The sequence below is a fragment of the Bos mutus genome, chromosome 13 (assembly GCF_027580195.1).
Source record: "Bos mutus isolate GX-2022 chromosome 13, NWIPB_WYAK_1.1, whole genome shotgun sequence".
Classification (NCBI taxonomy): Eukaryota; Metazoa; Chordata; class Mammalia; order Artiodactyla; family Bovidae; genus Bos; species Bos mutus.
Window position 1 is genome coordinate 980,255 of NC_091629.1, and position 16,901 is coordinate 997,155.

General features: G+C 46.0%; 1 protein-coding gene across 1 annotated transcript in view; it reads right to left on the reverse strand.

The window, feature by feature from the left end:
• Nucleotides 1–16,471, reverse strand: part of PROSER2 (proline and serine rich 2) — a 42,756-nt gene extending 26,285 nt beyond the window's left edge. The window contains exon 1 of the mRNA XM_005907412.2: nt 16,333–16,471. The gene's annotated coding sequence lies outside the window, so the exon portion shown is untranslated. The remainder of the gene's footprint in view (nt 1–16,332) is intronic.
• Nucleotides 16,472–16,901: the final 430 nt, after the last annotated feature.

Consider the following 16,901-nt stretch of genomic DNA (forward strand, 5'->3'; position numbering starts at 1 on the left):
CTCCAGAAGCCAAAAATATAGAATTCCCCAGGAGAGCCACGGAGGGGGACGGATTTCTGAGCGAGAGGAGTATGGGTCTGCCCCGTCAAGGGGACAGCCAGAGATAAAGAAGCGGGAGCAGACCCATCTGACAGAGTGGCCAGAAGCTAAGGGTCTGTGAGTTCATGACCACCTCTCAATGTCTCATCTCCTCGCCCAATCAAGGCCTCACATTTTATGGCTGCAAATGTGCACATTATACAAAGGGAGACCAGGGTTGGTAAGAGGGCCCCAGAGATGAAAACCGCCTTCTCCCCGGGAAGCAGAGCAGGAGGCGTCACAGGTTAACACCACGGAGGGACCCACAGCCGTGTGTGCACGTTCTCTGTTCATTTGTTAGGCTTCCTGTGTTTGTTTCTCAGCATTTACTAGGAGTTTCCTTTTCTGGTGAGGTCCAGTTTATCGGGACAAGGTTGCAAGTGATCCACAGTCTTGGTAAATCTCCATGTGCCGAGAGCGGCCAGTCGTGGCCCTCGGAGCTGACAGTGCTGGTGGAGCTGATGGGGCTGTGGCTGGTGAGGCCAGTGCACGCCCAGCAAGCGCATGGGAGCCAGAGAGGAAGGTGGCTTCCCACCCACCCCTCCCCTGTACGTTCCAGAAAGACCCAGAATGGCCTGGATGGAAGGTAGCCGGCCCTCCTTCCACCATCATCCCCTTCCATCAGAGTTCCAACTGGCCACAGTCAGGTCTACAAAGCAATCCAAGGATCTGGGTCTTTCCATCATTCACCAAACCCTAGAGCTGAGTCATCTTGTCAAAGACCCATCTCAGGCACAGCAGCTTTCAGCCTCGTCACACAAACAGCCGTGGGGACATCACTGGCTCCTCCCTGTCCCTGCCGCTCACAGCCAGCCAGCTGCTCGGCCCTGTTGATTCTTCCTGCACAATGTCAGCTGGTTCCACTTCCTTTCTGGGCCCCCTCCCGAGTACAGGACCACATTTTACCACATTTGACTTTGCTCTTCACCTTTTCCACTCTTGACCATCCTGCTGGATCAATCTTGAAACACCACTGTGATGTCACCCTTCTCCTAAAAGCAATCACCCCCCCCACCGCCAGGCTGCAGAATCAAAGTTCGTCCTACCCACTGGGCTTCCCTGGTGGCTCAGACGGTAAGGAATCTGCCTGTAATGCAGGAGACCTGGATTGATCCCTGGGTTGAGAAGGTCTTCTGGAGAAGGGAATGGCTACCCACTCCAGTATTCTTGCCTGGAGAATTCCATGGGCAGAGGAGCCTGGTGGGCTACAATCCATAAGGTCCCAAATAGTTGGATACAACTGAATCGACTTAGCACGCACGCCTACCCATCACTCCTTGCTTCCCTTTGCAATCCAACTTCCTCTCTAATCTCAGCATATTCTTCTGATGTTTACCATTCTCCTACTTCACAAGGAGCAGATGCCAGGTGCTAGAAAAAAACAGGCAGGTGAATAAGAAGCATCTCCTCCTCAGGGGAACTTGGTCAGGGTATTGGTCCTTAATCTAGCAACGGGTCAGACCCAGACCTACTGAATACATCTTCGGGGGTAACACCTGAGCGTGTGCATTTTTATCATGTTCCACAAGTAACTCTGCCACGTGGTGCCAACTGTAACAGAGGACGGATGCATCGCTGTGTTCAGCGCCATGACATGGCACACGGGAATCAAGGGGAAGGTGGCCACACTCCCTGGGAGGGCTCAGGGACTTTCAGAAAGGCCAGCACTAAGAGATGTTTGAGATTTCAGGAGACTGCTAATGAAGCAAACCGTGCTAGGCATTCGAAACATAGAGTAAGCAAAGCTATGGAAATACATGACTTGTTTGAAAAGTGGTGAGTGGTTGAGGTGAAGCGCTGAACTGGGCTAAAGCACAATGCCAAATGGGCTGGAAAAGGGAGGAAGTGCAACTAGATGTACGAGGAGCAGACCTGAGCAAAGCAGGGCATGAATTTTGTTTTGTTTAATTAAAAAACTTTAAAAAAAATTTTGGGTGGTCTTCACGGCGGCGGGGGGGTCTTCATTGCGGTGCTCGGGCTTTTTGCCGTGCACACAGGCTTCTCCAGTTGTGGCACTCAGGCTTAGCTGGCACATGGCATGTGGGATGTTAGTTCTTTGACCAGGGTCCCTAGAGATTTGAGGAACAATGACTTTTCCTGGGAAACTCGGGAAACTCTGCAAGGCTCAGTGGCTCAGGAGGTGATACAGGACAGATGAGTTTGGATTTAGTGAGAGAAGCAAAGGAGACATCCACAGTCAAGAAACCTGGGGACAGTCTAGAAAGGAAACGCTGAAGACAGCCTGGCTTTACTTGGAGGGAGAAACCCTGAATTTAAACTTTTCTTGGATCACAACTTAGCTCGAAATTAGCCAGGCAAAGGCTGACCAGACCCAGTTTACTAAAGAATCTAAACTGGAACAAACAGATGAGTTCCCTTCCATTCAACTACTAGGCTTTGTCCCCTGGGGTGGGGGGAGGGGATCAACTTCTTCTGAGACTTAAGATTCCCTGCAGACAAGCTAAACGGAATCACAAGGGTGATTATTGTCTTTGCAGTTCCGAACATGAAGGGGAAAATGATCCTCCTTAACCAAGTGATGTGGAACTAATTTTGCTTAGCACAACTGTGTGACAACTCTAAAATGAGAACCGCTCCGACTCGCTGCCAAGGCAAACTCTTCACAAAAGATCTGGGTTGGGTCTTGGGGCTCTGAACCCCTGGACTGTGATCCAGGCTTAGAGACCCCAACTCCTGTCCAGACCCCACTGTAAACTTCCAGAGCCGAGGTACAGTCGGCAGAAGCACAGCCTCCGCTGGGAAAAGGGGGAGAAATGAGCTCCTTAAAAACACCCCCACTTCCCAGGGCAGGCCGGATCCATGTGCAAACCCACATCCCACTCTTTCATCATCTCATTCTACACTCACAGGAACATTGGGAAGTTTTGTTCCCAAACCTAGAAAAACAATCTGAAGATAGAAATTACCTTGAAGACTATATCCTGAGAAATCCCAATATAATGATTTAACAGCCAAGCTGCTTCCAAAAAGATAAGTTCTTCTTGACCTTCAGGGACATTAAAAATGCAGGAGCTTCACAGTGGAAACTGTTTCTGAGTCACCGTAGATCATTACCAGGTATGGGCTTTTCCTCTGGTTAAGCAGTGGGTGCAAGTAAAGATAAGAGTCATATTACATGGAAGGTATACACTCTGAGATAATATAATCTGAATATACACAAGAGACATTATTAGCCTTAGTGCTGGCAGGTTTTTTTAGTATTTTTATTTTGGCTGCACCGAGTCTTAGTTGCAGCACGCGGCATCTTTAGTGGTGGCATGTGGGATCTAGTTCCCTGACCAGGGATCAAACCCGGACCCCCTGCATGGAGCACGGAGTCTTAGCTGCTGGACCAGGGTCATCCCAATGCTGGCACTTCTTAACAATCTTCACCTGTCCTAACACGCTCTGAGTTACTCAAATAAAGATGAGAGGAATCGTATTTTATGGTTTCCTATAGTTTCTGTTTCTGTGCTCATTCCTAGTTTTACGGCGGTGATGTGCAGTAACAAAAGTGAGTTTTATAATGAGAAACAACCTACAAGATGAAGCTGTGATTGATATCAAGACTCTTTTGTATTGTTTTATTAGCCCAGTCCATAAATTAAAAGGAAACAGAGTCCTGATATTCTTTCTTTTCTACTATGCAACTTAGTTAGGGCTTCAATAGAATTCTTAGGCTATAAATAATCATCTCATTTCTCCCCTAGTAATTTACAGACGAACTCCACAGAAACTATTATGCTCTGGTTATCACAACACATCTGATAGTGCAACACAGCTCCATCCTGTCTCCCATTTCACACATAAAGGACAGTTTCTGCACGCCCCCCCCAATCACCCCCCAAGGTACCAAAAATGCACATTTAGACACAAACATACAGAACTGACCTGGCAGGTTGGCCAAAGTACTTTTGGGGTCCTGAAATTCATTTTCCTCCAAGTTTTATGCTCTCAAAACTTTGTTAAAAATAAAACAAAGACTCAATGCAACATTCACCAGTGAGTTGCACGGACCTAATAAACCTTTCTGAAATCCTGGATTCCTTTTGGGACCACAGGCCTGTCAAAGTTGGCAGTTTTCGTTTTCCTAACCAATCCTGCCAAAGAGCTGACCTGCAAGACCCAGGGCTTTCAAGTATCTCTGGAATCGGCCTAACTTTATCTCTTCAAACCTGTTTTCCACGATACGAACCCTTTTATCCAGCCTGGTCTCCCTAACACTCTGAGCCACGTTTGGATTGCCTCCTGTCACTCTCCTCCCCATCTTCAGAGCCTGGCTCAGAAACGATGGCAAGCCTCATCCACCCTTCCTTCCTTCTGGAAGTTGCTAGTCACCCCTCTCTCCACCTGCTCCTCCCGCCGACTGCTCATCTCCCACTACTTGTTAACCATGCAACGCCACCTTTGTCCCTTGGATACAACTCACACATCAGATGTCATTATGCATGTAATTCTTCTTCCTCAGTTAGACTAGACTTGCGGGCAAAGCTCCCTCTCTCTCTTTTTATTTTTATTTTCCTCTCTCTCTTTTTAAACTATAGCCAGGGATTTTGGAAATATTAGTCCCAAACTATTGACTTAGCATTCATTATATAAGCAAAATTTATATTTTATTTTACAATTTTTTATGGAAGTATAGTTGCTTTACAGTATTGTGTTAGCTTCAGGTGTACAGAATAGTGATTCAGTATTTTGTGCAAATTATATTCCATTATAGGTTATTAAGGGCTTCCTTGATAGCTCAGCTGGTAAAGAATCTGCCTGCAATGCGGGAGACCTGGGTTCAATCCCTGGGTTGGGAGGATCTCCTGGAGAAGGGAATGGCTACCCACTCCAGTATTCTGGCCTGGAGAATTCCATATAGGTTATTATAAAATAATGGCTATAATTCCCTGTGCTACACACTATATCCTATAATAGTTTGTGTCTATTAATCTCATACCCCTAATTTGTCCCTGCCCCCACCTTTGATAACCATAAGTTTGTTTTCTATGTCTGTGAGTCTGTTTCTGTATTTATATGCATTTGTATTATTTTTTAGATTCCATGTATAAGCAATATGTAGTATTTGTCTTATTTCACTAGGCAAAACTCTCTATATCCATCTACAGTGCTGCAAATGGCAGCATTTCATTCTTTTTTTGTGGCTGAGTAATATTATATTGTATATACATCACATCTTCTTAATGCACTCATTCCCTGATGAGTACCTGGGTTGCTTCCATGTCTTGGCTATTGTAAATAGTACTGATATGAACACAGAATTTATATTTTAAAACTCTAAAACCATTAGGGTATCCTTAAAATGGACCTTTGACCTAAAGGAAAAGTTAAACGTGTAAGAATCATTTCAGACACGTTAACCTCGTTGCGGTAATCACCCTTTATTCCTCTGTCATATTCAGAGACCAAAGCCTTGAAATTTAGGAGAAATTACTCCCAGTCAACCTAGAGATTTCAATCAAGGACAAATGTGAAGCAGGAGGGGAGAACTTTAAGCACGAATGATGATCTGATAGAAGCTTGGCAGCAATAACACCGGAAATGCTAAGCCAGTAATGCTTCCTGATATTAACACGTGACAAGTTACAGGATGCATGCACCCATGTGTACATCCACAGGTGTGACCAGGACCAACACGAAATCTCAAAATGGGCTGCCACAGAAACAGACAGCGGAAGCAAAATAAATATGTAGTAGCTATTCTTTCGGAGAAGGCAATGGCACCCCACTCCAGTACTCTTGCCTGGAAAATCCCATGGATGGAGGAGCCTGGTGGGCTGCAGTCCATGGGGTCGCTAAGAGTCGGACACAACTGAGCGACTTCACTTTCACTTTTCACTTTCATGCATTGGAGAAGGAAATGGCAACCCACTCCAGTGTTCTTGCCTGGAGAACCCCAGGGACGGGGGAGCCTGATGGGCTGCCGTCTATGGGGTCACACAGAGTCAGACACGACTGAAGCGACTTAGCAGCAGCAGCAGCAGCTATTCTTTAGTGTGGGCTCTTTCTCCATGTCAAGAAAACAAAAGCCTTGAAAAGAAAAGAATGCCTCCCAAAATACTCACTATGCAAACTAGCAAACTAAGACTAGATCCTGCACAGAACATCAAAGGAAAATCTTTCTCAGGCAGAGACTGGTAGTTGCTGGGAGAGCTGCAGGCAGAGGCTTACTTCTGTCTGGAGTTTTAAATCGTTGACGTGGTCAGTGGTTTAGCATCCTTTTCCTACGGTTTTGCTTTTTCTCTGAGTTGGGTATTTTCCTTACTTCTGAAAATGTCCTCTGTAAGAACTTAGGACCTTAAACTCTTAACTAGCACTCAAGGGTATGAAAGACAATTAAGCACTTCAAAGCCTGGCAGTTTTACTTCTCCAGAAGAATCTCCATGCTTTCATCTAGAGTTTTTTTTTTTTTAATTAAAAAAAAAGCTCTTACTGAAAAATGTAGAAAAACAAGGTTGGTTTCAGATCATCTCAATTGTGAATAGTTTCAACTATTAGTAGGAGGCAGTAATTAATTTTCTTAAGGCCATACGCCACATGAAAGTAATTGATTCACCTACATGTAAGCAAACACTTTCACACCAGAGGCCTCACCCAGGTAGGCTGGTTAACCTGCCCCAAGGGGAGCAGTCTTTCCACCCCAGTGTACTACCACTGAACAGAGGAGGCAGAAATCAGATCTTCCCAACACAAATCTTCACCAGAAAACAAATTTAACCAGATTTGAGTTTCGTTACTAATAACAAAAAGTAATGACCTAGGAAGAAGCAAACATAAAAGAATCAACAGGAGGAAAATCTAGCTTCATCTGATGAAATGTCTGCAAAAGTAGACACTTCAATTTTTGATATTTTTTAGCCCATTTTTTAAAAATGGAAAGAATCCACCTGCAGTGCTGGAGACTTGGGTTCAATCCCTGGGTCGGGAAGATCCCCTGGAGAAGAGAATGGCAACCCACTCCAGTATTCTCACCTGGGAAATCCCATGGGCAGAGGAGCCTAGCAAGTTGAAAGTCCAAGAGGCCACAAAGAGTTGCACACGACTGAGCAACTAAACATATGCCTACTGCATTTCTGGATTGTTTGACAAATTAAAAAAAAAGATCGAAGGAAAAATCCCAGCTTAAGTTGTTCTATTTTGGTTAAACAAGCTTGTGTGCTTCCTCTTTATTCAGCAAATGTTACCAGAGCAGCCACTGTGTGCTACTCCACGGTGCTAAAACGAACTTCTTACTTGGACATAATAAGTATGCCTTATTGCTTTATAATGCTTTTTCTTTCTCCTGAGAAGCTCAAAAAAATTCTTGGCTGAGTTTTTCATTCCTCCTCACAGCAAAAATAAAGCTGACCGAGAGCACGTTCATCCAGCTCTGGTATTTATAACACCTGGTGAGACCGGAAGCCAAGACCTGGTTTACATGTCTTATCTCAGGTTGAACAGATTTAAATCCAAACCGGAGGGGAGCAGAATTCCCGCAGGACCTCCTGCTGGGTCCATCCACTGTGTCCAGCTTTGAACCCTGTCTTCTCCAGCCTCTCTGCAAGCCCTGCGCCTGCGTCTCCAGAGGCTTCCTCCTGCCCGCACTCTTTCTGGACACCCCCTGCAATCCAGGAACAAAGCACTCAACTCCCTCCCTGTAAATCCAGGCCTGTGGGCACAGGCTCCTACCCCAGTTTTAACAGAGGGGAAAAGATAAGGGGCTTTCAGGACTTTTTCAAGAAATGGGGATAACCAATATGAAATAGGCTTCCCCGGTGGCTCAGTGGTAAAAAATCTGTCTGCAATACAGGAGTGTGTGAAAGTTGCTCAATTGTGTCTGACTCTTTGGGACCCCATGGACTATTCAGTCCATGGAATTCTTCAGGCCAGAATACTGGAGTGGGTAGCCTTTCTCTTCTCCAGGGGATCGTCCCAACCCAGAGATCAAACCCAGGTCTCCCACATTGCAGGCGGATTCTTTACCAGCTGAGCCACTAGGGAAGCCCAAGAATACTGGAGTGGGTAGCCTATCCCTTCTCCAGCGGATCTTCCTGACCCAGGAATCGAACTGGGGTCTCCTGCATTGCAGGCAGATTCTTTAACAGCTGAGCTATCAGGGAAGCAAAGCAGGAGACCTGGGTTCAGTCCCTGGGTAGGGAAGATCCTCTGGAGACGGGAATGGCTACCCACTCCAGTATTCCTGTCTGGAGAATTCCATGGACAGAGAAGCCTGGCCAGCTACGGTCCATGGGATTGCAAAGAGTCTAACGTGATGTAGTGACTCAACAACAACAACAAATATAAAATAGATAATTGGCAAGGACCTGCTGTATAGCACAGGGAACTATACTCAATATTTTGTAGTAACATAAGGGAGAAGAATCTGAAAAAGAATAGATATATGTGTATGTAGATATAACTGAATCACTTTGTTGTCCACCTGAAACTAACACAATATTGTAAATCAACTATTTGTGTGTGTGCTCAGGCATGTCCGGCTCTTTGTAACCACATGGACTGTAGCCCGCCCTCTGTCCATAGAACTCTCCAGGAAAGAATACTGGAGTGGGTTTCCATTTCCTTCTCCAGAGGATCTTCCCGAAGCAGAGATCAAACCCTTGTTTCCTTTGTCTCCTGCCTTGGCAGGCAGATTCTTTACCACCAGTGTCACCTGAATGCTTCAGTTAAAAAAAAAAACAAACAAAAACGAAATAAAACAAAGAAATGTGTTCAACCAAATGTTTGTTGAAAAAACTGGAGGACTCTAATGAACAGTCAAGGTGATACTGATGTCAGCATTTCAAGGACTGCTTATCAAACTCTCTGGGAAAAAACTTGGCACCTTGAATGAATCAGCACTGGAATTCGATGATTACTCAAATTACTCAAAATTTGACAAAGGCCTCTTGGCTACTGAAGCTGTCAGGTTCCCCACCGCTTTGGAAAACAAGACTGACATGAGAATTAGTTAGGGAATACAGTCTTAAACACACTGTATTTTTATGTGAATTTTCAAGTTCTCGGACAACATTCTTCCAGAGCTTGAGAAGGGAAGGGTCAGATGTCTGGCCCACAGTTAGTGGATCAAATCACTGACGTAGGTCAGAAATAGCTGGGGCTTCCCTGTTGGCTCAGAGGTTAAGAATCCTTCTTGAAATGCAGGAGACATGAGTTCAATCTGTGGCCTGGGAGGATCCCTGGTGCAGCGGAGCAACTAACCCCGTGTGCTGCACCTACTGAAGCCTACGTGCCCTAGAGCCTGAGCTCCTCAACAGAAGTGGCCGCTGCAATGCGAAACCCAAGCGCTGCAATGAAGAGTAGCCCCCACTTTCCGCAACTAGAGAAAACCCTGGGCAGCAAGGAAGACCCGGTGGAGCCATAAATAAATAAATAAGAAAACAACACCATCAGTGAGAACAAAAATACAGCTGAATAGCCATGGTTAACCTAACGATTTTGGATCTGAATTGACAATTAGCACTGTAAAAAAAGGAAAGTGTTCTTGAGATGCAGTTCTCGTTGCAGTATGGCTTTAGCACCCGTTGATGTTAAAATATTTTTCCTTTTAATTAACTTCTTTTTAATTGGAGGATAATTGCTTTACAATATTGTGTTGGTTTCAGCCTTACATCAACATAAATCAGTCATAGGCATACACGTGTCCCCTCCCACTTGAACCTCTCCCCACCTCCTGGCCCATCCCACCCTTCCAGGTAGTCACGGAGCAAATTCTGCCCGGCTGTCTATTTTACATGTGGTAGTGTGTATGTTACAGTGCTACTCTCTCTCTTCGTCCTGCAAATTGTGTGGAAGGGATTTAAAACAGGTCTCTGGCTTATAAGGAAAATGAGCCCACAATTCCTGGCTCCTCAGAGTTCCGTGTGGGAGCCCTGGTGTAAAATGATCTTTTACATGCCTGGTTGGAACTATGAGTTGTTTTGTTTTTTTTTAATAAATGTTTCTCCTCAGACAATACCTCTGAAATCACAACATTCATTCACAGTAAGAATGAACAGGGAGGGAAAAAAATACACAACAGATTCACGTTGCACACACTTTACAACCTGATTGATGAAGTGAAGCTCAGCAGGAGCTCAGTCAACAAATTCACTGGGTCTCGATGCGTGTGGGGGACAAATCACATGAGGAAACCGAGGTCAGAGAGAGCTGGATTTAGGCTTCAGCTTTCCACTCTAGAGGAATGCCTTTTCAGACTTCTTCTGCACCAGAACTTCTGCTCAATATCAGACGTTTCCAGCACCATCCCCTTCTCTGTACCATCTTATCTCCTTCATCTTTCTAGCCTCCCTTCCTCAACCCTTGGCACCCCGCTCAACTTCAGGTTACTGCCTCAGTGTACGTACAAACCTCTCCTCTACTGCAGAACCCGGCCACTCATGACCCGTCCATGGTTTGTGCCCCCAAACTCAAGGCTGAACTGTTCAGCATGATGAGTAAAGCCATGGCTCACCGTTCGGACAACCCACTGTCCTGCCCTTGTTGGCCTAGCTCCAACATTACTCCTGAAAGGTCAGGGTACCTCTGACCTCTGCTTCCAAAAGACGCATGGGCCTCTGAGATCGACTCCCACTTGACACCTGCATCACTCTCACTAGATCACAAGTTTCTCAAAGGCTGGGACCATATTCACTGACATCTATCTGCACTCCCAGGTATGCCCAGCACAGAAGGAACTTGAGAGTTCATGAAAGCGCTTCGAACCCTGGGGATCTTCACAGAAAACGTCAAATGTGCCATTGTGGAAAATAGCAACTGACCAAACTCACCTGTTGAGTATACAGGAACGGAGCCATCTTTTGTCTTTCCACACAAGACAATTCCTTGAAGTGAGCTATACAAAAAGAGCTATTTTACAGACACTCAGAGAATTAGGTTTGTAGGGGAGAGCTATGGTGAAGCCTGAGTGTATCATCTCCAGTTTCAAGGTCTGAGAGCACCAGAGAAGTCACTTAGTCCTTCCCCCCAGGCTCACAGACCAGGAAACTGGGGTCCACAGAGGTAAAGTGGGGAACCCGACGGTTACACAGCTATTTGGTGCTGAAACCTTTGGTGGAGAGAGTTAAGTACTGTTCTTTTTCCCGGTGCCAGGCACTATTAATTGATTAAAAAAAAAATTACAGCAGAAACTAACGCAATGTTGTAGAGCAACTGTACTCCAATAAAAATTAATTGTAACAGTTTTTGGAACAAATGAGAAAAAGGAAGTAAAATAAAATATAATCTGCAAACATCTAAAACAGAAGCGTCTGAGGAGTGGCAGGTTTGTATCTCCAGGGACAGTTCAGTGACCAGAACATGGCAGATGCCCCAACAGCCTACAAATATTGCTGAATGAACAGACCAGGCCTTCAGATAACTAGAATAGGTAGAATGTTAAATATTTCAAAGCTAGACAACGAGGCTTCTGGGAGATGCAGCAGAAGCTGAAAAGAGAAAACGTAAAAAAAAAAAAAAAGAAGCCAAACAACAGAATGAGGGTTTGAGAAGGAACATACTATACAAACCAAGTCTTATAAAAGTAAGTACTCTTGGGACTTCCCTGGTGGTTCAGTGGTTAGGAATCTGCCTTCCGATTCTGGGAGCTCGTGCTGGATCCCTGGTCAGGGAACTAAGATCCCATATACCGCAGGGCAACTAAGCCCACGCACCACAACTAGAGAGCCCGTATGCTTCAACTAAGACTGACACAGCCAAATAAATACATAGATAAATAAATATATATTAAAAAAAAACCCTACTCTTATTCACTCGAAAGATGCTGGTGATAGAAAAGTTAATGCAAAGGAGAATCAAGTCCTTGAACAGAGTTTTCTCCAAAGAAAATCTCGAAGTGGTCACTAAGTCCATGAAAAGATGCTCATCATTATTAGTCATTAGTGAAATGCAAATCAACACCACAAAAAGACACCACTTCATGACCACTGGGGTGGCTGTAAAAACAAAAACACAGAAAACAACAAGTGTTGGTGAGCATGTGGAGAAACTGGAATCCTCAAACATTGCTAGCGGGAATGTTAAATGGTGCAGCTACTGTGGAAAACAGTTTGGAAGTTCCTTGTAACTTCACTACTCACAAACCAAAAGGTGGAAACTACCCAAATGTCCATACGCTGATAATGAATAAGTAAACTATGATATATCCATTCAGGGGAATATTACTCAGCCACAAAAAGGAATGAAGTAATGATTCATGCTACAAATGGATGAATCCTGAAAACACTGTAAGTAAAAGAAGCCAGATATACATTGTATAAGTCAACTGGTATGAAATATTCCAAAAGGCAAATCCACAGAGGCAGAAACAGGTTAGTGGCTTCCAGGGGCTGGAACAGGGGAGGAAGTAGAGACTGACTGCTTAACAGGTATGGATTTTCCTTCTGCGGTGATGAAAAAGTTCTGGAACTGGATAGTGGTGATGGTTGCAAAACATTGTGGATGTACTCCAGTTTATTGAATGTCAAGTATACTGCAGTACAGAATCTGCCCGTCATTGCAGAAGACGCAAGAGACCCAGGTTCGATCCCTGGGTGGGGAAGATCCCCTGGAGTAGGAAATGGCAACCCACGCCAGTATTCTTGCCTGGAAAATTCCATGGACAGAGGAGCCTGGAGGGCTATAGTCCTCAGAGTCACAAAGAGTCGGACACAACTAAGCAACTTCACTTTCTTTCTTTCTATATCACATCAGACAAAATAGACTTTAGGGCAAAAATCCTCACTAATGATAAAAGTAACTATGTGATAATAAAAATTCAATTCCTATTAGACAGTGTATGTCTAACAATATAAATGTACAGATGCATAGTTAGAAATTAAAATAGAAAGTTGTATTTACATATAGTCTCAGAATATTTTTTAGCTCAAATATAAGGCGCTATCAACAAAGACCCCATTACAGTGGGATCTTTCAATACACCTCTCTCAACGATTGACATGTTAAGCACACACAAAGTTAGTGAGAAATGATGAAATTAATAAAGTTCATTTACTGGAGTAGGAAATGGCAACCTGCTCCAGTATTCTTGTTTGGAAAATTCCATGGCCAGAGAAGCCTGGCAGGCTCCAGTTCATGGGGTCACAGAGTCAGACGTGACTGAGCACAGCACACAGCACAGCATTCAGTCATTACAATTGTAGGTATTAACTAATATGAAGAAAGACATATACAAAGAAACAAGCAACAACAAAAAAATAGGATTTCAATAAAGTTCATTGAACGGATATCTGTAGACCTCTACAGAACAAAATGAAAGAAAACATGTTTCTCAAACACATATAATGTGAATGTACTTAATGTCATTGATCTGTACACTCTAAAATGATAAATTCACTGTTCTATGGTTTTCACTATCAAAGAGAGAGAGAGAACCAAGTCTTGAGTGGTAGGTATTTGGAAACATCCAGTCTGAAAATACAAGTTTGTATGGAACAATCACATCGCTATTCAATAAGGCAGCATGTTCTGCCCTGCACATTTCTTTACCATAAACCTAGCACCTACTTCCTCAAAACACGATTCAAGATTAATGCTGCAGGTTTGGGAGGGGGACAACAGCATTGCTGAGAAGTGAAGCTTCAGGGTGGTTCTCTACAGAGGCTGCTATGGGGACTGCACGGTCCTGACGCCCCTGTGCTAACGTGAACAGAAGCTGAACCCACTCAGATTCAAGAGAGGAAGGCTGCAGGGCCCCAGGGGTAGAGCTGCCCAGCCCGTCGTCCTGAGAACATGCAGGCAGCGGTGAAGCCACCAACACTGCACAGAGAGGGCAGTGGAAGCTGAAAGGAAAAGCCGCCCTCTACCAGCGAAGGCGCAGGTTCTGGGATGCTCCTAGGATGTCCTGGTACCAGTGGCAGCCGATGCACTTGAACTTTTGTTCCAGAGGATGCCCTGTTCTCAGCTCTGCTCCACCCAAGCCTTTCTCCTCTCCCCCAGGCTTCAAGGCTCAGCTCTATCTCTTGGAGTTATTTGAGATGATCTTGACAATCAGCAGAGGGTGCCAACCACAGGCTCCTAAGGTGTCTGAGAGCTTTGGAACCAGGGCCAGGTGTAGCTTCAGCTTCCAATGAAGGCTTTACTCGATCTGGTTTAATCAGTTCGGGTCGAGTGGCAGTTATCTAGGTGTGCTGGTGTGTCCCATGACTAGTTCAGTGCTCAGCACATTGGAAGTGGTCAGACAAGCTTGCAAATATTGCTGAATTAATTTATGATCACCCAGTGTGTTAGTTGCTCAGTCATGACTCTAAGACTCTATGGACTGTAGCCTGCCAGGCTCCTCTGTCCATGGGATTTCCCAGGCAAGAATACTGGAGTGGGCAGCCATTCACTTCTCCAGGGTATCTTCCCAACCCAGGGATCAAACCCGGGTCTCCTGCATTGCAGGCACAGATTCTTTACCCTCTGAGCCACCAGGGAAGCCCCATGAATGCCCAGGGCCTGCACTAAAACAGGCAAATCCTGCCCACGGCCTCAAAGAGAGTCAACGTGGAGCCAAACGCCCTCATATTTTCTTAAAATCATCTTTCTCCTTTCCAGACTTCTCTAAATAATCTGATTTTGGCTTTCTGATTTCTACTAAAAGAGAAAATGTGTTACTTTTAAATTATCGGCATCCAATATCTTCAGTTCAGTTCAGTTCAGTTTGGTCGCTCAGTCATGTCCGACTCTTTGCGACCCCATGAATCGCAGCAAGCCAGGCCTCCCTGTCCATCACCAACTCCCACATGTAAAAAAACCTCTGTAGTGCTGTTACCAAGGCATATACCCAGTCCCTTAAAAATGGCCATTACAGGTCTGAGCAAGAAAATACACAAGATTCCATACATATACTGTCAAGTTTGGCAAGAGAGATTTTTGACAACTTCCACCCTTCCCACCCAATCCCAAGTAAATAGGGCATTTGTTTGTATTTCCACATTGGTCTCATAAACCAAAATACCTCCTCCACCTAGAAAAACAATCTAACATTCAGACACTGAGCTTTGAGGGCAGACTTTTTTCAGTGCATGCTAGAGCAGTAAGAATGTAGTGCTTAAAGAAAAGCATCTTTAATAAACTTAGGTTCTTCTGTGACCTTACATTTGTATCTGATTTGGTGTTTCTATAACTTCCAGAAATACAGATTAAAAAAAAAAAGTAGTTCTCAATGAAAATTAGAGCCAGAGGAACCTTCTTCCTACAGTCTCCAGCAACAGACCTGAATGTTCTACTGTATTTAGCAGGGGGAAAGGCACAAAATCATTTTCCTTTCCTGTGAGTGTTCGTTTTGCACCAAGTGGGTCCTGGCAAAGAGTTAAATGTTTTCTGAGGTTAGTTCCTGCGGTTTAAAAAAAAAAAAAAAAAAAAAAAAAAAGGCTAGATGCTTAAATTTAGACTCCGTAAAACAATACTGGGAAACTTTCAAAGCCTTGGAGAAATACTGGAGTTTGTTTTATTGCCTTTTGTTAAATTGCACCACATCAGCCACAAAGTCTTCTCTTTTTTAATCCCTCGCGCCCCAGCTCAGGGACAGTTCCTACACGTTTCCCGCGTGACTCAGTTACCTGTTGAGGGTCAGGGGCTGGGGAGCGGGGGTGGGGACGGAAATCCACTGGTCACTTTGCACAGGACCCAAGTTTAACAGGTGGCTTCGGCCACCTCCTGCCAATATGAGACTCTCGCCCTCCTGCCTGCGGCGGAAGGGACACAGTGCCCGGGAGTTGCACAGCCGCTGCGGCTCCTCCGAGGAGGGCAGTGGGGCCAGGGCAGGAGTGTTGGGACAACCCCGGACCGCTCTGCGAGCAAAGCAAGAAACGTGCCATTGACCACCGTGCACCCCCCCGCCAGGATAGCCTCGGAGTCAGAAAACCACGCGTCCTCCCCACCGACCCCGAGCCGGGCGCACGCCTACTCCCAGGATCCCGAGGGAGGTCCCGAATTTCCTGGGTGAGAGGCCACTGGGCCGACGACAGCCCCTCGGATGGCGCCAGAGTCTTTCCAAACTTCCAAGGGACGAGATGCGAAAGAACCGAAGAACGCGCTTTAAAAGAGATCCCTACCAGGACCGCACCGGCAGCGACCCGCGGGAAGAGCAAGCCGCTGGCTCACTAGGAAAGGGGGTCGCCCTTCCCCTTGGGGCCCCACCCGAACCCCAACTTCCAGCGATCGGCTCCAAACGCCGCCGGGTTCACCGTCGTGCGGGGCGAAGGGATCCGCTGCCAGGGCGCCCTCCCGCTCTCCCACCCTGTCCCGGATAAAGAAGTCCGCACTCACCTGGCAGGAGCGCCCTCCCCGGGGACCGCAGGAGCCCACCCTGACGGCGGACCGGGAGCCGAGCGCCCGCGCCACCCGCTCGCCCGTCTGCTCGCGCGCACCTCGCGGACCATCCCCGGCCGCCCCGCCGCGCGCGCGCTCTTGCGCGCCCTCTGCCGCGCGCTCCCGGCAGGGCGCTCGCTTCCGCGCACATCCGGCTGCGCGCTCTGCGCCGCGCCGCCACGCGTGCTCGTACGCGCTCCCACCGGGGTCTTGGCTGTCCCGCTCTCCAAACTCACAGGGCGCGTGCCCGGGACATTTAAAGGGACCAGTCCCCGCGCCGGTGCTGCCAGGCTGCCGCCTCCCTCAGAGGTCGTTGGTGTCGGTGCCAGGTTTGAATTGGTCCGATCTGAGTGAACCCCTAGCCCCATCTCTGAATTACACAGGGAAACATAGGGATTTGCATTTGAAAGTCTGAATGAAACGGACCATTTTTTTCCTCCTCCTATAGTCAGCTTTAAGAGGTTATTTTATATTTAGCGATAGTAACTATCACGAATCAAATTCTTATTAGCCTCCAACAAGGCTTT